Here is a 23,809-nt window from a genome sequence, read left to right on the forward strand (position 1 = left end):
TCATGCAAATGCCCAGAGGCAGACCCTCATCTCTTCTCACTGGATTCTCTTTCTGGATGAACTAATCAGCTTCAAAAGGTTCAGTGACCCCTCCTGTACACCTATCTCTCAGGCTTAAATCCAGCCCTAGGCTCACTCCTGAACTGAAGTCTTACATTGACTGCTTGGTAGACATTTCAGCCTGGATATTCTGTAGATATCTCAAACTCAGAATTTACAATGTAACTCAAAATTTTCCCTCTCCCAAACTTTTCTTCTAGTCACCTTGATTCTCAGCCTTGATGTTATTGTGGATCTCTGTCACACTGTCTCTCTTTGTCTCTCTCTTCTTGTGTCTCTCTGTTTCTCTCTTTTTCTCTGTCTTTCCCTCCCCTCCTTCCTTCCTGCCTTCTTTCCTTCCCTCCCTCTTATCTTTAGAGTTGCCAAATCTTGTCAATATTTCTCATATATATTCCCTTCTCTCACATAGCCACCATCTAAAACCACACTCCTTTCACCTCTCACATGTATTTTGACAACTTCCTTTTCCCAGTCTTTCCCTACTCATATTCCAGCAAACTTGGAAAATTAAACAGTGACCACTGAATTGGAAAAGATCAATTTACATCCCAAGCCTAAAGAAGGGGATGCTAAAGAAGAGTCAAATGATCAAACAATTGAGCCCATTTCACATAGCAGCAAAATTATGCTTAAGATTCTGCAAGTTACAATTATTAAGGAGTATGTGAACAGACAACTACCAGAAAATCAGGTTAATCTTTGAAGTGTCAGAGGAACTAGAGACCAAATTGCCAACATCCAATGGATTATGGAAAAAGCAAGAGGGTTCCAGAAAAAAAAAATCTACTTCTGCTTCATTGACTACAGTAAAGCTTTTGACTGTGTGGATCATAACAAAATGTGGCAAGTTTTCAAAGAGATGTGAATACCAGATTATTTTACTCATCTCCTGAAGAACCTGTATGTGGGCCAAGAAGAAGCAGTTAGAATGGAACATAGAACAACTGATTGGTTTAAAATTGGAAAAGGAGTGAGTATGGATATTGTCATTTATTTAACTTATATGCAGAGTACTTCATGCGAAATGCCAGACTGTATGAATCAAAAGCTGGAATGAAGGCTGCTGAAAGAAATATCAACAATTTCAGATATGTATTCTGATGACAGAATGTGAAGAAGAATTAAGAAACTTCTTTTTTATAACTTTTTCAATTTTTTTTCCAGAGATAGATTTCAACATTCACCTTTGCAAAACCTTGTATTAAGAAACTTCTTGATGAGGGTGAAAGAAGCAAGCATAAAAGCTGGCTCAAAGTATAACATCCAAAAAATTAAGATCTTGACAATTGATACCATCCCTTATTGGCAATAGAGGGAGAAGTTTGGAAGCACTGTCCAATTTTACATTATTGGTGTCAAAGATCACTGCAGACAGCAAATGCAGCCATAAAATTGAAAGATGATTGTTCCTTGGAAGGAAAGCTCTGGCAAATCTGGACAACATACTAAAAAGTAGAGACTTCACCTTGTTGACAAAGGACCATATTATCAAGGCCATGTTTTTTGTTTTTTGTTTTTCTTTTTTTTCCCTAGTAGGATTGTATGACTGTGAGAATTGGACTACAAGGAAAACTAAGTGCTACAACATCAATGTTCCCAAATAGTGTTGCTGGAGACTTTTGAGAATCCTTGGATAGCAAGGAGATCAAATCAGAACATACTTGAAGAACTTAATTCAGACTATTCCTGGAAGTTCAAATACTGAAGCTGAAACTTAACTACTTTGGCCACAAGATGATGGGACTTACTGGAAAAGACCCTGCTATTGGGAAAGATTAAAGGCAAAAAAGAAGGATCGCAGAGGATGAAATGGATAGATAGTGACATGGAAGCAAAGAAAATGAACTTGGATAGATTTAGGGAGATAGCAAAAGCTAGAAGGACCTGGCATGCTATGGTCCATGGGGTCATGATGAGTTGAATGACTGGACAACAATAACAATCCATTTTCCATAAGAGGCCAAAGTAATTTTTCTAAAGTCCATTTTTAACTGTATCATTGTTTCCCATTTAATAAACTCCGATGACTTGTCTCTATATCTCTAGGAACATCTTGTCTTGTATTTAAAGCCCTTCACAACTTGGTCCTACGATATTCTTCTTGTCTTCTTTTCCTTATTCTTCCCGACATGTCATGTTTTAATGATATTATGACAATTTAATATATGCTGGTATACTCATTATTTCATGGGAAGGTGCTCCATGCCTTTGCATTTGCTCTGCCCTCTAAAGCCTGGATTCCTGGAATCTCTCTTTTCCTTCTAGACTCAACTTCCACCTTCCACTTTATGTCTTTCTTGATCCTCAGATGCCATCCCCAAAACAGCTTGTATATTCATCTAAGTATTATCTATCTATCATCTATTTATCTATCTATCTGTCTATCATCTATCTACCTATCTATTTATCTATTTATCTATATTTATATATCTTCTATGTACCTATTTATCTGTCTGTCTTTCTGCCATATATTCCTACCTGTATTACATTATCTGTCCTGTTAGATTGTCATGGGGTCAGGAAAATTCTGTTTTTGTATCCTTAACACTTCTTAGGCATCAGTTGTATGATGGCTCATGACATATAGTAGGTGTCTAATAAATATCTATTAAGCAATTGATTGATTTCAGATTATTGCTATTAATCTAATTTGGCTGGAATTTAGAGCTCATAAATAAGGAGGAACATGGAATAAGGCATGCAAGACAGATGCTAAGAAGGTTACGGATGGCCGTTTGTGCTGAGTCAATGAACTTGTATTTTGTCTTCTAGGCAATGGGGAGTCACGCTAGGTTTCTAAGCAGGTCAGATGTTACTACCTTTAAGCATGAGAAAATTTTTCCCAGAGAGAGATTGCTGATGAGTTGTCCTATTCCTCCAGCCAGGCTAGAACATGAAGCGATGGTCTTGAATTGCACCATAAGAGATTCTAATTGGATAAAGAAGGATTTTACAGCCATGGGATCTAGAAATGTTTTCTTCAAAGAAGTTTCCTTTGTTGGGGTGAGAGGGCCTAGAGTGTTTCTCATATATTCAGGCTGATTTGGGTTTTTCGCTATTTCATCTATTGCCTTGGGGATAAACAAGGCAACCTTGCGATATTTCCTTCATCAGCATAAAATTCAGAAATTTTGTATGATAGTTAGATTAAGAAAACCCTAACCATGAGGTCAGTTTGCTTTTTCAATATGTATAGGAATTGAGCAAGTACTAAAACCCAATATTACAGTAGTACATGATTTCATTGACAAAGTATTCTCAAAATGTTAAAAGAAAGATAGAAAGGCCTCCAGCAAAGTTGGGTGATTCCCTTTTGGAGGATTTATGGACAAATCATCCCAGATAAGAATACTTGGAGAGACTATGATCTCTATCTGCAGAGGGAGCACCCTTACTGATGAAATCATGGGCCCATTAAAATGTCAAAAGATATAAAATACACCTTGCCTTTGGCAAACTGAAGCCAAATACTAAAATCTGGGTTTACACAAGACATTCTTAAAGGAACCTTAAAAAAAAAATTTCCCTTCATGGGCACAACATGAATTAATTTATAAATAATCAAGTCAATTAGTATTTATTATTTATTTACTACGTATCAGGCAGTATACTAAGGATGCAAAGAAATATAAAACAGTCCTTGTCCCCAACATGATCTAATTGGGAAGGCAACACGTAAGTGACTACAAGGAAGATATATCCAGGATAAATCAGGAATAGTTTCAAAGGGAAAGATCCAAGATTAAGAAGGACTGGGAAGGGCTTCTTGCAGAAGGTGGGAAGTTGATGAAAGACTGAAGCCAGAACACATAACTCAGAAGGGAGACACCCCAAGAGAGATTATATTACATAAAGTAAGTTACATCCTGTAGTTGTGCAAAATAGAAAAATCATCATTTCTGTCCCATAAAGGAAAAAAAGAAATTATGTCTTGACTTTTGCATACTACATAGAGCTACACAATTTACTCAAGTTATTTGGAGGATTTGCACATGAATCTGGAGGAAAATTTGGGGAGAAGAAATTATATCTTATGGTTATTTTTTCTTATCTCTTTAGATTCTCTCTAAGTTATCAATTATTTAAATGATTTATTAAGCCCTTATTATATATAGATAGTATGCTGGATACCAAGGATATAAAAAAAAGTCAAACTGCCCTTCTCTCAAAGAACTTATAATTTATTAGCAAACACAAGAATTAGAGAAATGTGCAACGAAAGGACTACAGTTCCCAGTCATATAAAATAAATAATTTTTATATATGAATATATGCATAACCATATATGCATTAATATACACATGCATAAATGAATATAGGCACACATTTGATTATTTAAGTTTAAAGTATAATTGTGTTATTGAGTTAATCAAAAACTTCCAATGAATTCTTTGTCCTGTTAAATAGAAACCAGGCTTCTTAGTCTGCCATTCAAGGCCTTTCATAATATAAACTTTCTTTATTGTCATTCAAAAATTTTCTGCTCCAGTTAGAATATATTACAAACTTGCCCCTACAAAGGTCTTTCTTCCCATTATTCTTTATGCTTAAAATGACCTCCATCATTTCCATTCAGTGACTTCCTCCTCATCCTTTAAAATTTGGCTCACATGATACATTGTTCAAAACATCTTTCCTGAGAATTATTTCCCTCATTTTATCGCAAATAAGAGTGTGCTGGTAAATGTTTAACAACCAGATCTCGGTGGGAAGTGCATACATCACAGTTTTAAGCTTTGTCTGTTTTATTAACATTTTCTGCATGACTTTAGTCTAGACTAAATAAAATATAAGCTCAAATAGAAATGGAACCACTAAACCTTACATAAGGATCCCTGTTGGCCACATATTGACTTAGAAAGCCACATATCAGCATTATCTATGTTCTATCATTATTTATTTTGTTAAATGTCTCCCAAATGTATTTCAATCTACTGTAGCTATACTCTAGAGTGTTAACAGGCTATATGTTTGACTCTTCTGGTCTCTAGACTCTCAATAATACATTAAGCCTTGATGGGAGGGATTTGCTGATTTCTGGGGTGCAAATGTTCACACTAAAAATTTAACAGTTGACTTGCCCAGTTGGTATGAGTTGGCTCCAGCAACCCCTAAACTCAGAGCACTTCATACTCTTTCTATAAACTTATTAGATTCTAATTTTTATTATAATAACCTCTGTGCAGAGCAGAACAGAACAAATTCTTATAGGTTATTTGTGAGGGATGAAAATATTATAAACTTGGAAAGTTAGAATGAATGATAGAGGTGAAAGAAGATGTCTTGTTAGTATCCTACATTGAATTATTGTTGTGGTCATCCTTGTTGTTTTGTTGATTTTCCCCTTCCCTTAAATTTGCATTGCATTTTTGGTAATTGGAAAAAACACAGAATTTTAGATCCCAATAATTTGGATGGCTTGTTGAAATGCAGTTCTCTACAAATCATTTTGAAGAGGTTCAAATGAGCCGTCAGGTATAATTAACGATGACTTTCTAATTCTAAGTCAGATGTTGGTTAGTGCACAGATGTTGCTCTTGTCGAACAGTAGGAAAGAAGTTCAAAAATAGTTTAAATCTCTACAAGACTGGAGCATTGATGCTACATGATTATCTACAAAATTCTGAAAATCATTCAAGTAAATTCCAAATTTTAAAATTTTACTTAAATGATACCTTTTTTCCCTATCTAAATAGGATGGGTTAGTGTTGTTAGTCCTTTATAAGGTAAAATAAATTAATATATTATATATATGTATATTTAAATTATATATACATAAATATAGTAAATTAACTAAAATGACTTGTTTCTAATAAATGCATGTGTTGAATTATATTTTAGTAACACATATTCATAGGAAGAGCATTACATTTATTACTTTTTATTAAATGTACTGTCTTTAATCTGACTTAATCAAATCTTTGACTTGAGATTCATATTTCCCAGTAGCGGCCTTTAAATTTTCCAATTTTCTTGATTACCTTTTGTGCTTTTAAAATGCTAATTCTTTTTAACTGCAATGGAGTTGAAAGTAATGAAAAGTCTTCAGGAATGTCAATGGTTAAAGTAAGGTTTTGCAAGAAATTGATGTTAGCTCATTTCTATACTGAAGAAGGAGAAAAATGCATGCATGCTACATGATAGACCAGTAGTACATAGAAATTGCACATTGTTCATCTTGGTTTCAATACTTGAATAATTTTGATAATTTCAATTTCAAATTCTTTAGCTACAATTTCTAGCCTGATTTTATTTTTATTAGATTGATGATCAACTGAATAAATTTTATCCAAAATATTTTAAAACAAATAATTTGTTTTATTTCAGATACTGAATCATCAAGTAAGAATGACAATTGATGACTTAAAAAAGATCAACTGATGATTTTTCTAATAATGTTAAGTATTTCAAACTTTTTCCCCCAGCATTGTATTAGCACTTTTTTTATCATGAGAAAATTTATTCAAAGATCAGTTATGTCAAGATCAGTTTTTAAAAATACCCACAGGATTCTATGCTAGATAACATGGGAAATACAGAACTTGTATACAGTTCTTGCATTTATGATATTTACAGTAAGATAATGGGATAAGACAGAAACCCATGTAATTATAATATTCAATATTATATGTTATATTAACCAAAGAGAAGCAAAATAACATATTCTTTGAGGTCTAAGTAAAAAGACTGTTACCAAACAGATGAGGAGCATATCAAAGTTTAATAGAACAGTTTGTGTTTTAGAGGTATGTATTAGCACCTTTAAAGGTAAATACAATTAATTTCATTTTCAAATGTTCATTATTAAAGCCATAATTATTTAAAGTAGATGACAATACACTGAAAAAATACTTTTCTATAGTGGTCACCATTTTTTAAAGTAAGAAATAACATTGGTGCAAGAGCTAATTGAATGGTGCACTGCCTGGGTTTAGCAAGTGGCCCACAAAATTACTGAAAATTTGGCAATTGGCTGTCTTGGATTGATACAAGTATACATGCTGGCTCTAATGTATACTATTTGCTATGCTTCTTCCTCTGTGTATATTTCTCACTGTGCCCTCTCTTCCCATGGAGATCATGTATTTAAATATGAATATAAACACACACACATATATATACACATGTATATATGAATGTATGTATGTATGTGACTATCTGTCTATCAATAATCTATCCTATATGTATGTCTGTTTATCTATCTATATATCTATTTATCTATCTATCTATCTATCTATCTATCTATCTGGGCATGCCAGTTTTACAGTAAAATCTATTATATTTTTTCTTACCATTTTATTTTATTAAATGTCTTTGATTTGAACTAATTGGTTAGTTCACTAGCTGGTTAGTGAAAATGAACACAGTGGTGGACACTCTTGAGAGGATGTGAAGTCCCAAAGGATCTCATGAATTGGGGGGCTTTTTTGTATGTTCCATGTGTGAGAGATGGGTATCCTACAAGCTACATATATACCAATATATCTTCAGTATTAGGTTTTAAGTTGCAGATCCTCTTCTCTGTAGTGTGCTTTCTAGTGCCAAAATACACTGTCTGGACTAGCTCTGTGGAGGACCTTGGGACTAGCCCGTGTCCTTGGTCTTAGTGGTGGAGTGATGAGGCGAGACTCATGAAGATAGTAAAAACATGGAGTGTGTTTATTCCAAATTCTCTCAGCCTTATATTCCCTAATACCCTTATATAACCAAAGTAACTGTGCATTCAGGACCACATAAACAACTTGCTATTGTATAGAGATAACTCTTTGTCACCTGGTATCACTCTGCCCCAACTACAACACAGATTGTCACACCCCCTGACTTCTCTGGAAATCCAAGAGCCTTTAGGGGAGATGGGGAGCCGAGCCATGCACTGTCAGCAAGTTTCCTCTGGGCTGAAGGGTCTTATACCTCCCCCAGAGTTCCCCCCTATCTGTGGCCTGTTAAACTTCTCCACTCCCACTGGAAAAGGGAAGAGGAAACAAGGTGGGGAGTTCAGAATTAACAAAGGATAAATTATCTGGAGGACAAGATATGGTTCAAGCTGAATTCCACATATAATTTTACAAGTGAGCTAGGTCAAAGTCAGCCATTTTATAAATTCTATTGATCCTGAGGGTCAGGCAGGAAAATCATAAAGTCTGTCAGGGAAAAAAAGACCTATCTTATGGTAGTCACTGACTATTTCTCCTTGGTCAGATGCAGTCCCACCCAGGTACTGTTACAAACCTCCGTGTGCTTCCTCTTCAGAGAACACAGTATGGAGCTTGTAATTATGGGTGGCTGGGATTTTTTCCTCCAGTAGCAAGTGGACAATAGTGTGAAAATAGCGTGTATGTTCTCAAGCTTTATCCTCAACTCTCCCTGTCTCCTGGGGTAGCCCCTTCTTCTGTGAATCCCGGACCTCTGAGGCAATCAATCCTATCTGTCTGCCTTTTATTTGTGGAAGTTGGCAAGGATTCAGTGCTTCTATTTGGGGATTGAGGTGGAATAGGGGCCATGAGGACAGTTGGAAACCAGATTTGCTTTATGGCATGGACTGTAATTTCATCTGGAAGGCCATGGGAAAAGGTTTATAGCCTTCAAATTTGGTCACATAGGGAGTTAGAACACTATTCATTGAACTCCACTTCTTTTTAAGTGTGTAAAATAATATACATTGGATTACAAAAAAAAACAGTTCTTTTGAAATGTAGGTATCAAAATCTGAAAATTTCAGAATAGGAAGATTTTGTAGAAAATATAGGCTGAGAGATGGAACTTGGAAAGTGATTTCCTACACATCCAGATCAGATTTACACAGTTCTGAGCTCCAAAAGAGGCCAAATTTGGTGATTGTCATCATCTGAATCCAGTCCAGCAAGTATTTAATTAAGAACCTAGAAGGTACTGTGGACAAAAAGAAGGAAGGAGGAGGAGGAGGAGGAAGAAGAAGAGGAGGAGGAGGAGGAGGAGGAGGAGGAGGAGGAAGATGAGAAAAAAACGAACGAAGAAGAAAAGGGAAGAAAGAGGAAGAGGAGGAGAAAGAAGGAGGAAGAGAAGGAACAGGAGGAAGAAGAAGAGACAAAGAAGGCTTTATAACTTTTACTCAAGCACAGATCCCTTTACTATTTCCCCTTAAAAATAGTTTGAGGGCCTGGAAGAATGAGCAGACTGCTGGATGAGAGCCTTTCAATCATTGTTTTTCAGAATTCCCTGCAGAGTCACTATCTCAGGCTTGATCAGCAAGTGTATCTCACTGATTTGGAACAGGATCATAGCCCAGTCCTAGCCACTGGTCCTGGTGTGGGAGCTGAAACTCCTGCCTTGGAGCTGTAATCAACGCACAGTTACATTAAGTCATGCTGGCCATTCAGGGAATAAAAATCGTTCTTCTCATTGGGTGGAGCACCTAAATTTGGGGGGGAAGGGGAAGTTAGGAAAGACCAGGAGGATGGGTAGCATTTGGTTTGATTCTTGAAGGGAAATGAGAGTGCAGGTGACTTGGGAGAATATTCCAGGTAATAAGAAGAAATTATCTGTAGCTCAGTAACTATTTATTAAGCACCAACTATGTGGAAATATGGACATTTGGGATATTAAAAAAGTAGGAGGAGGAAACTATGTTCAGAAAAAGAAAGGAACTTGCTCAAAGTTACAGAGATCCTAAGTAACAGAGTCAGGTTTCATAACTGATCCCTATCTCTCTAAACCCATCCATTCATTTGGGGAAAAAAAATAATAAAGCAGCTACTTTGTGTCAGGTACTGAACTGGGTTCTAAGAATACAAAGACAAAAAGTAAAACAATCCCTGCCCTTGAAGAGGTGCACAGTATAGGAGGTGGGTCTAGGTCCAGGGTTTTAGGAGCATTTTACATTCTCCCTCCATAAGGTGCAGCCACCATCTGTGGGTCTGGACAGGAAGCTCTGGGAAGAAAGACACGTATCTTGGCCTTTGGGCATCTCCCCCAATGCCTGGCTCAGACTTATACTGTTTTTAGAAGAAAGGAGGGAGAGATGAAGGGAGGAGGGAAGGGAAGGGAAAAAGGGGAGGAGAGAAGAGGGGAGGATCAGTCAAAGAAATTTACTTCCTGGGGAATGTTTATCAAGGACTTTCTTTTGACAGCAGAGAATTCCCACCCTAGTGGTTTTCATTTTTAAAATAAGGATTATTTTTTGAGTTGTTTGTTTTTTTTTTTTTTTGCAAGTGAATACTTGATGCACTGAGGAGGTGCAAGAGTGGAGATCTTTATTTATCCGAAGATATGGAGGGCTTCCTGCAGTGTGAGCTTCCCCTACACACACTTTGCCAAGACTGCTCCTCCAGGCCTTGAGCTGAGCTCCATTTTGGATTTCCTGGTCACACTTTCCCCACCCAGACCCCTGTCCTCATCCTGACTCAAAGGATCACAGCAAGATCTTCATGTCAGTCCACCCCTCTGCTTCCAACGGCAGGACACCTTCCCATGGCTGCCACTTTGGGGGCCATCCCATCGGGAGGCCATGAAACAAAGGGATGGATGAAAGTGTCATAAGATCGTCTGATCAGAAAAGGAACCATCTGAGCACAACATGATCCTCTTTTCCAGTTAATTCTCCATCCTATTCATTTATTAGCAGCAAGTTTTTCTAAAACTCCTACAAATAACAGCAAAGTTATAGGGGCCTAATACAGTGACTTGCATATAGTAGGGGCTTAATATATGCCTATTGGATTGAAGAGATTGAGATCATCAGGACATGTCCCTGGTCACAAGGAATATACAAAATATGCTGCATGATGTACAATAAAGTGACAATAGATGTAGAAAAATTAAAGCTTGGAAAATAGTGTAATTGTCCCCTCCTCCTTCCATTTGCAGCCCCCTGGAGCTCCCAGTAGCAAAGGGGACACCTTAGTTTATCTGAGGCCTTTAATAGAACTGCATAAGGTTGGAAATGAGTCAATTGGTATCACCTGGGCCCATCTTTATGCCTTTATTGAGTATTTTGCTTCAGAAGGGACTGCCAGAGCAGGGCTGATCTGGACCATTCAGGAGGGACTATCTATTAAGCAATCATCTGGCATTTCTTAAGCATCTATTCTGTGCTAGGGATGTGAAGAAAGTCAAAGAACAGCTTTCCCCTTTCAGGAAGGGGGAATCTAGAACAACTAAAATCTAAATCGAGAAAAACCAAACAAAGGCAGAGGTCACCAGTGTATCCTGTTAGACAGCTTTCCCTCCTCCATACTTCCTAAATTTGCAATCTGAAGAGCGGATCACTGAGACAAGCATGAACCAAAGCATTTCTTTTCCTCTTCCTGCCCAGACATGCTGATCTAATCTGCCCGCTGACAATAAGGAAAGACCAAACCACAAAGACATGAACATCCTCCGGGAAAAAACATTTCAGCATCAGAAGCAAGGTAAATCAGGTGCAGGACCTGTCCTGGGTGCTGGTTTGGGGGATAGAGAGGAGGCAGGGATGGGGAGATATTGGATATGACATTTGAGAGAAAAGTGAACCCCAGAAAAGATACTGAGATTTCAATCATGTGACTGAATAAATGGTGGAAAGATAAACTGATGACACGCAGATATATCCCACTCTTTGTGGATTACTCACAGCTAAGTTACTACCCAGCAAAGGCTTCTGGGAAAGTCGGTCTGCTAAAAAGCATTCAAAACACATCCCAAAGCAAATAGCCATTTATTAAGCCCTGACTCTATACAGATGATTTTTTAAGAAAACCCCAAAGTGAAGAAGACACCAGCCTTGCTTGCTAGGAGTTTGGGGGGACAGATGAATCAAATAGAAAAGCACAATTGCATATGTGAGGCAAGAAATAAAATGGTAGGAAAGGAAAGAGCTTCTCTTAGGAGGGAAATCCCACCTTCTCTAGCAGCCTTTCCGAGGCCTTCCCAGTGTCTTCCCTCAGGTAAAACATTTCCTATGCATCCTGTCAATAGCCTGTTTTTATGTAGTTGCTGCATGTTGTCTCTCCCATTAAACTGTGAGCTCTTTGAGGGTAGGGACTGCCTTTTGCCTCTTTTTGTAACCCCAATGCTTACTGCAGTGCTTGGCATATATTAGGCACTTGATAAATGCTTATTGACTTGCTGATAGAGTGATAGATCTGGGGAACTTCATCAGGGAACTAAGTCATAATTGGATACATAAGGTCATAAATTTAGAGTAAAGTGGGACCTTGAGGATCATCTAGTCCAATCTCCTTGTTTTTCAAAAGAGAAAACTGAGGTCAGAGATATTAATTGATTCACCTAGAGTTGCTCAGGTAGGAAACAAGAGCTGATATTGGAAACTAGGTGTTGGGACTCCAATCCATCATTCTTTCCAGTAGATTATGGTAACTCTGCTCCTTTTCTTCTAGAGACCAGGCATCCAGGGCTGATCTTTTCAGGCCCATGGCACAAATATGTTACCAGCCTTTTCATTTAGGGTGGAAAATCAAAGCCAACTTTCCTTAGATAGCCTGAGTGAAACGAGGCCAGAGAAGAACTCCTTTAGTCTAAGAATCAAGAACCATCCCATGCTCCTTTGCATCCTTGGTCCCACGCCCGGGTCCCCACTCTCAGGATGCTTCAGGCTGACTGAGAGGAGAGGCTTCTTGGGAATACACTTCTTGGTGTGATAGGATTAGAGCTCATGGAAAAGGAACTAGGGGTGATTCAGCTAGATCTGAAGATCTTCCAAGGCACATATTCCATCCCACTAACAGGCTAAACTGAGCCCTTTTACCCTCCCCGTGAAAGGGTTCTCTGGAAGATGGGGCCATCCCCAAGTTCACTTCTTCCTCCCGGTTGGCTGCTTGCCACGCCGATTTCCATGTTGACCTCTCCCTTTCTGTTACCTGGACTCACAGACATCAGCATCACTTAATGAACACCTTAATTGGCTCTTGAAAGGGGCTCTGTAATCAAGCACCTCTCTTGAATCATCCCCAGCAATGTGTAGAGGCACTGGAAGGAGCAAAGTGAATCACAGTTTAAATAGCTGCCTTTCAGCTGCTCAGTGAGGCAAACAGATGCATTAATTAGCACATACTGGAGGGCATGTTATATACTTAAATAGAGGAAAGGGAACAGAATCTCCTGTCACTAGAGGCAAGAAGAAGGGATTGACCTCTGACCCCAGGAACAGACTGATGGCTTGTTTTCCGAAGCACAGAACTAAAGAATGAAGCAGGAGCTTGCCAGGAGACCCCGGGGTCCTCAACAGGTCACGGCAGGGTTCACTAGATTTTGACAAGGATGTAGTTGTCCGGGCAGGACAGAGGAAGTATGTCCCAGAGCATGGAGAAAGAAAAAAAACATGGCGCCAGAATGGTTTTATTTTATTTTCTAAAGATTTATTGATTTTTTTTCATGCTGTAGTCATTCCCTGATATACTGCTTCTCTTCCCCCCTTCAACCCACCAAAATCTCCCTTTGGAAGAGAAGGAATGGGTATGGATGAAATACCCAAGAGTTTCACCTTACATAGTTTCTATATCCATAATCCTCCACTTCCCTTGAGAAGAGGGATGTTTGTGTTATTATTTGCTCCTCGGGACTGACATGAACACTGGAGCTGGTCTGTTCTGGACCAGGTATGGGTTCTCAAAAAATCACCGTCTGTGGGGAGAACTTAAGGAAAAAGTGCTCACGTCTATGACATCACCAGAGCCAGGGAGGAGATGAAAAGGTGAAAAGAGAAAGAAGGTGTTAAGTTACATTAGCTCTGCCATGACAATCCCACACACCTCCACCTGCTGTACATTTTGAATTGATGATCACCAGAATCCAACCACAGGGAAGGGTCCTGGAAGGTTTCAAGCTATGGCTGAAGCTCCCATTGGACATTAGAGTGAGCCTTGAGTTATGGCTGACTTGGCTGAACATCGGGAGGATAGTACCTAAAAATCAAGTCATCCTTCTCTAATCACCTTGGCCCCAGGGCTCCACTTCATGAGGACCTGCCCCTGAAAGTATATTTTCTCTACTCTGTTCCCCCTGTTTTCCCTTCCTTCTCAGTTGGATTGTTTGTTTTTACTTTGCTTTTGTGAAAGACACCCAATATTCTTTTCTACGTATGGCTCCATTTAAAATCTCCCTGATTTTGAACTTTATGTTGCTTGGTCAAAAATGCCCTTGCCTGGCTTCCAATCGGTTCCTCCTACCCATCTGGGTCAGGTTCATTCTTTCGGTGTCCTTAACCTTCTGCTGTGCTCTCTGGAAGCCTGTCCTAGTGTTAACAAACTCTCCTTCATATTAGACCCATACCATCTACTTATGAATTTCCTTATATATAATTCATATTTTCTCTATTATGGTCTTTTTTCTTGTGTGTATATTCACTATACACTCTTTACTTTTTCCAATAAAATATAAAATAATTGAATGAATCAACTATTCTTATGTTTGTATGCACAGTACCAGGCACATAGGTGCATAATAAGTACCTTTTAAATTGAATTATGTCTTGAGGTTATAGGGACAATGAGACTACAACAGAATTTAGGTCGAATTCTGACTAAGTTCAGGGAAAAGGACAAGGCTGGTTCTGGGTTCTTGCCATTTTCAGAGCAAAACACTACAGATTTCACTCCAAGGACAGATAGTGAATGGAAGAAAATTAATTCAAAATCAATTGGTAGCTGAGCTGAGAAATGAACTTCTGGTTTAGATCTCATCTTCCATTTTCCAGCTCAGGGAGAAAATGAAAAAAAGTGAACAGCAGCCCAGAAAGAGTTCTGTCTTGAGGAGATTTGAGCCTATGGATCAAAATGAATAAACAGTCTAGATCTTTTAAAAAATATGTTAACTAACACTTCTACTTTTATTTTTATTATTTTAATTCTTTTGAATGCTTATTTAATATGTCCTTGAATTAGGGGTGAATCAAAGAAATCCACAGGAAGTGATGTGTTGAAGAAGAACAGGATTCCCAGGATGGGAGCTAAACCAAGATCTGATTGGGAATCATTACCAGGGACCCTTGATCAATGAGACAAGATATGACCACTCACAGAGGGATGGACTTAGGAAGTGAGAGAGGTAGTCAGCTCTCTGAGAGCTAGAGAGAGCTTAGGTCTTACTCTACAGCATTATAGAGTATGAAATATGTGCAGGACAGGGAGGGATGAATAGTGGCAAGAGTTGAATCTCACTATAGAATGGAGTTAGGTATTGATAACTATATCCCTTTGCTGTTACATAGTCATAATGCATATTATTTTCCAATAAGATTTACACACACACACACATACACACACACACACACAACGATAGTATGTACGTACATACTGTTTTGCCTACCTTGAAGTGCTATGTAAAAGTTAGCTATGATTATTCTCCAAGTCTACTTTCTTTTTTTTGCATCAGTTCATACAAGTCTTCTCATGTTTCTCTGACTTCTTGTAATTGTGATTTCCAATGATTCAATAGAATTCTGTTATCATATCTACACGCCACAGTTTGTCTAGACATTTCCTAGTTAATGGACACCTTCTTTTAACATTGATGTTTTTGGGAAAGAGTTCTCATTCCTTAGAGAGTTAAAAAAATATGAAAGGTCTTTAGTTACACAACTGTGCATTTGGGTATCTGGAAATCAGAAGGAAAAAGTTAGGGCTCAGGTGAGTTTCTGGGTGTGCATAATGATGAGCTAAAAACCATGAACAAAACAAAAACAATTACACGGTCCCTACCCTTTAGGTAATCACATTTACAACTATGGCAATACACACCTATTTGGAGAGGGAAATTTTATTCCACAGAAGTAGTTGTTTCATTTTCATTTTTGTATTCTCAGCATTTATCCCAGTAGATAATGAACATTTATTGAATTGAATTGAACCATTGCACCATTAAAAAAATGAGAGTAACTTTCATTGAAATTGGGTAGTAGTCTAATGCTTGGGTTTTTGTCTAAAAGATGTTACCCAAGTGTTGGTTGAAATTGCTGATCAAATGCCAAGAGCTTCTGGACAGCAATGATACCTGTGCTGTGGAAAAGTGGTCAACAATGGAGCTCCCTTGATAGGGGAGGCAACTATAGAATCAGAAAGCAAAGTCTTTACTTGTCCTGAATTCTGGTCTCTTTTTCCTGCTGTGTGGGCTTGGTTACAAGACCTCTGGTAAGAGCACACAAGGTCTCCCCAACTGATCATTTACTCTGTGTGTGTGTGTGTGTGTGTGTGTGTATGTGAGAAAAGAGAGAGAAAGAGAGAGAAAGAGAGAGAGAGAGAGAGAGAGAGAGAGAGAGAGAGAGTTGTATTTAATGTGAAATGGCAACAAAGGAAATACCAAAGAATACTTTTAGCAGGATTTATAATATATGGACAAAGTCCTCCATCCAGATGATCTCAGAATTTGAAATTCGGGACCATTTTATTTGCTGATTAGAAGTTGCTGGGTCACCTAATTGCATGGAAGCTGGATCACATTCAGTTTGCTCTTGTGACAATGGATTGGCCCCATAGCTAAGAAACAAAGTTCTGTGATTACATGGACCAAGGTTCATCTTGGGGACTTCTTAATTTATATATATTTTTTGGCTAATGACTTGGGAACATTTGAATTTAGATAGAGTCTAATTTTCTACAGAAAAAAAAAAAAGATTAAAAGAGAACTCAGCTCTCATGCAAGGTTAACAATGCATAAAATCTCGCACTGGCTATATTTAAGCTGACACAAAATGTGAAGATTTCAGAAGAGTGACCATAGACAGTCAAAAGAAGTCTCCTTCTCTCTCTGGTAACTCCTCAGGAACCTGTACATATGTCTAAGATTTATGGTACTAGTCTGGATAGGGTTCCCTCCATCCAGGATGAAAGATCTTGGTACTCCAGAGATTCAAGCCTTCTTTCCCAAGGGAGCTATACCTTCCTCCAGACATAATGTTCTTCCTTGGAATTTAGGATTTTCTGTAAGGAGGAAGCACTAGAGGCCACTAGAGAGTTGACTGAGGTCTTTTTAGACATACCCAGTCTGCATGACACAGTATTGGTGAAGGACATGGTCAGGGCTTGCTCCTCCACATTACACTTCTCTCCCTTGATGCTTCTTGTCTTCAGCTTGCAGTTGGTCTGGGACCTCCTAAGGGCTCCACTCCTGCCTCTATCTATTGCCATACCCGGGATGACAATTTCTCAGCCTAGCTGCAGGGACTATAGACTGCCCTCTGAGGATAGTTCTTTTCTCTGTCTCTTTCAGCTCTGATTCTCTCTGCCTTCCTTCTGTGCCTCTTAAAACACCCAAGTCCAAGAGTATTTCCTAATTGTGCTTGAACTGACCATCAGTGGCAATCAATCATTTTAATATGGTGTTAGTAGGACAAAGAATATTATGATAAGATAGATTCAGATCAAGGAGAGAGAACCAGAACAATTTTAAATGTAGCATCAACTGGGATCTCAAAGACATTTGCTTCTTCTCTCCTTTTATTCTTCACATCCACTTGAATCAAACATTTACTTTAATCATCTCTTTTACCCCTGCCCCATATGAAGAAATCACCTTTCTCCTTGCCAAGGCCAATGCCCTCCTCCCTATTCACCCATAATCCCATCCTATTCTGTATTCCCTAGCACAGAACTCCCTCTATCATCCTTATTCTTTCTCTAATTGTTAATCTTTCTTATCTATTTCTTTCTTCCCTAGTATTTACAAACACACACACACATTGCCCTCACACTTGAAAAGTGTTTAATCATTTAATTCAAATATTTCCGAAACTACAAATGGGTTCATGGAGAATTGACCATGAGTGAAACGATTGAACAACAATAACAAATGAGTCAGGCACTGTGCTAAGCTCTGGAGATACAAAAAGAGGCAAAACACAATCCCTGGCCTTGACTCAGACCCAACCTAACTGTGTCCCTCATCTCCACCTTCTGGCTATTATTTGGCCCACAAACCATTCCTGGCACATAACCCTCTTCCTCTTGGCTGAATCCTTGAGTGTTCTGGGCTGTCCCATTCCCCCTGTACAGATCTCAGATCTCCTTGCCTTAAGAAAAAACCCAGGTTGAGCCCCGGCTTTCCAGGGGCTCATGGATTTTCTGTTCAATCTATGGCAGGTAAAGTTCAGTCGCAAGAACAGTATTTACTCTTGAGTCAGCAGGTACAGGGTTTGAATCCAGCCTTTGATATTTACTCTCCACGTAAGCTGAAATTTTGAAAAACGGGGTTTGAATCCAGCCTTCGATGTTTATTCTCCATGTAACCTGAAATCCTGAAAAATAGGATTTGAATCCAGCCTTTAATGTTTGCTTTTCATTAACCTGAAATCCTGAAAAATGGGAATTGAATCCAGCCTTCAATGTTTACTTTCCATGTAACCCGAAATCCTGAAAAATGGGATTTGAATCCAGCCTTCAATGTTTGCTCTTCAAGCAGGAATTCTGAAAAATGATGGGTTTGGACAAAGGCACCTTCCCATTTTGAGCATACATCACCAGTCTCACACCCCTTCTCTGGGACAGAATGTGCATCCGAGCTCTTCCTTCATGTCTAACTAACCTCCTTTGGCTTTAGAGCTTACAGCATCCCAGGAGCATAGACTTAGGGTTGGAAAGCCATAGCTTATAGAAGCATGTACTAGAGGCCATAGAATCCAACCTCCTCATGTTTATAAAGAAACTGAGGCAAAGAATTGGAAGGGACCTTGGGTCACCTCGTCCAACTCCCTCATTTCACAGATGAGAAACTGAACTTCAGGGAGGTGCAAATGGCAGAATTAAGATTCACCCTGAGATTCAGTGCTCTTTCCACTGTTTCACAGCCTGCCATATTGTCTCTCCTCTCCTTCATCTTCTATTGGAAAGCCTCCCTAGGCAAGGCGGTCAGTGTCACATGGCAGAGGTGAATCTGCCCTTAGTAAAGAGGAGAAGCTCAGAACGGACCTCTTTCTGGGCTGTGCCCCCTCTCCTGCAGACTGCCCAAAGCGACCCCCTACCCTGGGCTCCAGCCGCTGTCCCTTCCCCCTTTCTTGGAATCCTATTCTCCTATTACACCACAAAATATAGACGTTTTATAACCTGTAACTCACCCCAAGAGCTTTCAGATCAAGAGACCAAACATTGTTTTGTGTAATGTTAGATATTAATCCCTTACTGGGATTTTCTCGTGGTAGATGGGAAGCCCAGAGTCAGTGTTACTGATGGAAAAACCCCACACAAAACATCTTCACGGGAGCAGGGATTTACAAAATGGGTGGAGGAGTCCAGCCAGCTCTCTCGTTGCTCATTCTTTCTTTCCTCCTTCCTTCTTTTCTTGGGGAAGGCTGGCCCCTGGCGCTGCCCTCTCCAGGCTGTAAGTTGGTTTCAATGGGACAAAGAATTTTCCCACTCTAAGGACTGTTATGTAACCTCTCGTTTCAGACGCTCCGATCCTGGCTCTCAGTTTCTCTGTCCCCCCCCCTTTCTCCCCCCATGCAGAGCTCCTTGGCTCCCATTGTTACCTCTGGGAAAGTGCGCTCTCCCTAGGGCCTTGGCAGGAGGGGAGCTTTGCCCAGCCTAGCCCTCCCAGGGGTTACCCGATGGGTGGCTCTGCCCATTGGCTGAGCCCCTGACCGCTCCACGTGCTCGCAGCTGACTGAGAGATGGCTTCTTTCTTCCCTGGAATTTTCCATAGAGCACCCCACCCCAAAGGTGCTGTGGCTTGTGAGAGGGGAGATAGAGAGAGCTCTTAGCAAATCCTGTTGGCTTTTGTTTGTTTGTTTTTTAAGTAATATCATTCATGCGTTCGACAAACATTTGTCCACTGCAAACTAAATGCAAAGCACTGTGGGAAATCGGAGGAGGGCTTCATTGGTCTCAGCCAGGTAGCACAGTGGTTAGAGGGCCCTGATGGAGAGGGCAAAAATGGCCGCAGACACTTAGCTACCAGCGACGGCTCTGGGCAAGTCAGTGCTTCTCTGTCTAGTCTCAGGGTTTCTAATCCACAAAATAGAGATAATAATAACCCTTCCCAGGTTTTTTATGAACATCAAGTGAGATATTTGTGAAGTGCCCAGAAACATTGCCTAACATAGGATAGATATAAATAAATATTAGTGTTAGCCATTATTATGGTTAATTCGTGCAATCCCCAGGCATTTATTAGGAACCCACTCTACGCCAAATATTGGAGAGGTACCAAGGACCCAAAGGCAAAAATAAAACAGGTCTGCCCTCAGGGAACTGTCATTCTTTTGAGAGCAAACAGTAGGTACTCAGAGAAGTGAAAGGTAAATGTTTACCAAATAAAGAAAGGCATTTCGATAGGTCTCTAAGCTGAGGGGCAATTAGGCTAAATCTCCTTGGGGAAGTGGCTGTTAGACCCCTGGACTTTGATGGAAGACTCGGGGTTCTAAGAGGCGGGAGTGGGGAGGGACATAATGCCTGCAGGGAACACTGCCTGGGCAAGGTTCCAGAGGTGGGAGATAGAGGACCACATACAAGCACCGGGAAGAAGGCCAGGTTGGCCTGCAGGAGTGATAGTTAGTCTGGAAGGTTGGTTGGAGGCAGGGTGTGAAGGTTTTGAATACGTGCAGCTTGTGTTTCATTCTCCAGATGATAGGGGCCAATGGAAGATCGTGAGGAGGGGTCATGTGGTTAGATTTATGATTTAGAAATAGTGATTTGGAGGCTGTATGGAGACTGAATTGGAATGGAGGCTGAGAGAACAATGAGGAGGCCAGGTGAGAGTGAGAATGAGGCAAGTGTCAGGGGAAATGGAGAGTGGGGGAGGTGGATGTTGACCAAGGACTTACTTATCTGATGGAACATGAGAGACATATATGCTAAGGTTAGGGAGAGAGTCCATCTTCAGAAAGAAAAAAGAGAAACATTCCCAACTTCAAATTTCTCAACTCTCGAGAAAGTGTTCCTCGGTGACCACAGAGAAGACACTGGAAATCCGGGAGAGAAAAAGTGGATTTGGCCAAATTCATGAGAGGAATGAATGGCCAGAATCACATACAGACTTTAAGCCCTTTTGTCATTGTCTCTGAAATGTGATAGTGTGATGATAGCACCAATAGCTCAGATTTATATGGCACTTTGAGATATATGAAATGATCCTCACAACCTTGTGAGATAGAATGACAAAATTTTTATGACCATTTTACAGATGAAGAAACTGAGTCTACATTTAAAAAACTTGGCAGTCTAATGAAATTAGTAGTCTTCATCTTCAAAACAGATATTCTTAGATCTTAAATAAGCCTTAAAATGAGAGTTCCCTCCCACTTAGGATGAGTGATTAGTTTTTATCAAGCCGATAATCGCTTGTGTAGGATGTTACAAGTCAGTGACATCAGAAGTTCCTCCCAGCTCTGAGATTTTATGATTTATCAGCCTTGGAGGTTACAATGGCAGATAGAACGCCATAGAAATGTCGCTATAAATTGATGAGTAGTGAGCTCAGTCAGAGTGCCAGCTTAGCCCAATCATTCAATCCATCAAATTCACAGCCAATGGGCATTTATTAAATGCTATCAAGGGAAAGGCATTGAGTTCTGAGGTTGCAGAGGTAATGTGAAAAAGAACTATCTTCAGAAGGCTTACATTCTATTGATTAAAAGTGGAAGAGTTGGGCTCTGGTCCCTTCAGTGGACAATTGATTTCATCTCATGCCATGGGCTCAGATCGTTATTATCCCCCTCACATGTTGCCATGATTGGATGGGATGATGTGGCTACAAATCCATTAGAAATGAACACAAAGGTATCATTGGATGGTAGGATCTTCTCCATGTCAAAACTCTCCACACTGTAATCATTCTTAGTCTTGCTCTTCTTACTGCCCTTTTATAAAACTAGAGTACTCAGCCCACTTGGTTAGTTAGAATATTATGAATGAGGCAATATATTACCTTTCACTTCCCCCCAGCATCTCACCCCTACCTGCCACTGGTCATGTTGGCAAGAGTGATTGACAGAATATGAATGGCAATCTATCCCCAGCACTTTAAAATAATATCCAAAGGCACATACCCAACTGAGGATCTTTGCCTAGAGGGGAATCCCATTGTAACCCACAATTCCATCGATCATCTTCCAAGTCACACATTTTCTCCATTTCAAAAATAAGAGACTATAGCTGCAGACGAATCAACCATATCCTCAGTCTTCAGTTTGGAAACCTGCTCTTCAAGTTTTTCCTTCCCTTTGTAAAGTAGAAAAGACTGACAGAAATATTCTTTTGGCTTTGGTGAATATAGCCACAGAAAAAAAAGTCAAGGGACATGTTATCATTCAATATTTCCCATAGAGCCACAGAAATGACAGATTCTCTGATTGTTGGCTCCGGGCAAGTCAACTCCAAGCATTCTAAATTGTGTCACTAATGGTTAAGGGTAGTAATAGTAATCTCCCTGCTGAATTCTGGATAGGGGTTAATCTCCCACTAGATATGAATCCCTAAAGGCAAGGCTGTGAGTTGAACCTAGACATAATGATGATGAAGAGGAGAAGGAAGAGGAAGAGGAGGAAACCAATTGATATTTCACCATAAGGTGGTGCTGCTAGCCCCTAGCCTTTCTCCTTTCTCCAGGAAGACTCTGGGTGTAGGCAAAACCATACTTACTCTCCCTGGTGATCAGGCACTCCACCCCACGAAGCAGAAGGACTGAAGGAAGTATCAAGCTCTCTATGGTCCTCAAAATATCTATGGTCCCCTTCTTCTATTCTGAACTTTTTCTGGATAGCTCTGTCGTCTCAGTAAACTAAGGGGTAGGCTTTGTGGTGTCTTATCCAGTTGGGATGGCTTCAAATCCCTGCCCAAACTCTGTACTAAACTTGTTCTATTTCACTGGGGATCAGTCAGGTGAATTTAGTATAAATGAGTTGATGTCCATAGTAAAAGAACATGTTTCACTGTATACAGTGTTTTATTCTCAGCATCAAATCAATAAAAGCAAGAAAATGATGCACAATCAACATCTCTGCCATTGTGGTGCTGAAGCCTTGTAAATATGGGGTTTCCATAATGGATATCATAGAAATATCCAATATCCAAAAAAATCCAATAATGGGTCTTACTAATCTGTAGGACATTAATGCTAATAGTTGTTAATTTCACTTGAAATTTGCAAAGAATGTCCAATTATTGCCTTATTTTTATTCTAACAATATCCTTGAGAGGGAGATGTTATTTTTATTCCCATTTTACAGATGAGGAAACTGAGTAGAGAAAGGCTAAATGACTTGTTCAGTAGGACCTAGCTACTAAGTATTTTAGGCAGGATGTGTCTTAGGTTTTCCTGAGATCAGGTCCTGCACACTCTCCACTACACTGGCTAACTGCAAATGTGTGTAAGAACTTAGCACAGTGGATGGCATGTAGTGAAGAATGAATACTTGTTTTCTTCTCCCTTCTCTTTTGAATGAGCTTCTCTAGTGAAATGCATTCCCATTCAATTATGATATAATTCTAGGTAAATAATATGAAAATTCAGTTTTAGCACTGGAAAAAAAATCTTATATGACCACTCAATCAAATACCTCTCATCTTACAAATGAGGAAACTTGAGACCCAGAAGTGATATGTGACTTACCTAAGATGACAAATTCTGAGGCTGAGAACCTTTGAGTCTGGATGCAGTCCATGACTTGTGGGCAGTCAAGAATGTGAAGATAGACTTCCTTAACAAGAGCAAGAAAAAGGAGAAACAATTATTTTAAAATTTAAATTAAATTAAATTTTAAATTAAAAAATAAATATTCATTGTACACTTAAGCACATCATGCAAGGGATCCATGAGGAAAGAGATATAACTAATCTGTCATCAGTCAGTC

The sequence above is a fragment of the Antechinus flavipes genome, chromosome 3 (genome assembly GCF_016432865.1).
Source record: "Antechinus flavipes isolate AdamAnt ecotype Samford, QLD, Australia chromosome 3, AdamAnt_v2, whole genome shotgun sequence".
Lineage (NCBI taxonomy): Eukaryota > Metazoa > Chordata > Mammalia > Dasyuromorphia > Dasyuridae > Antechinus > Antechinus flavipes.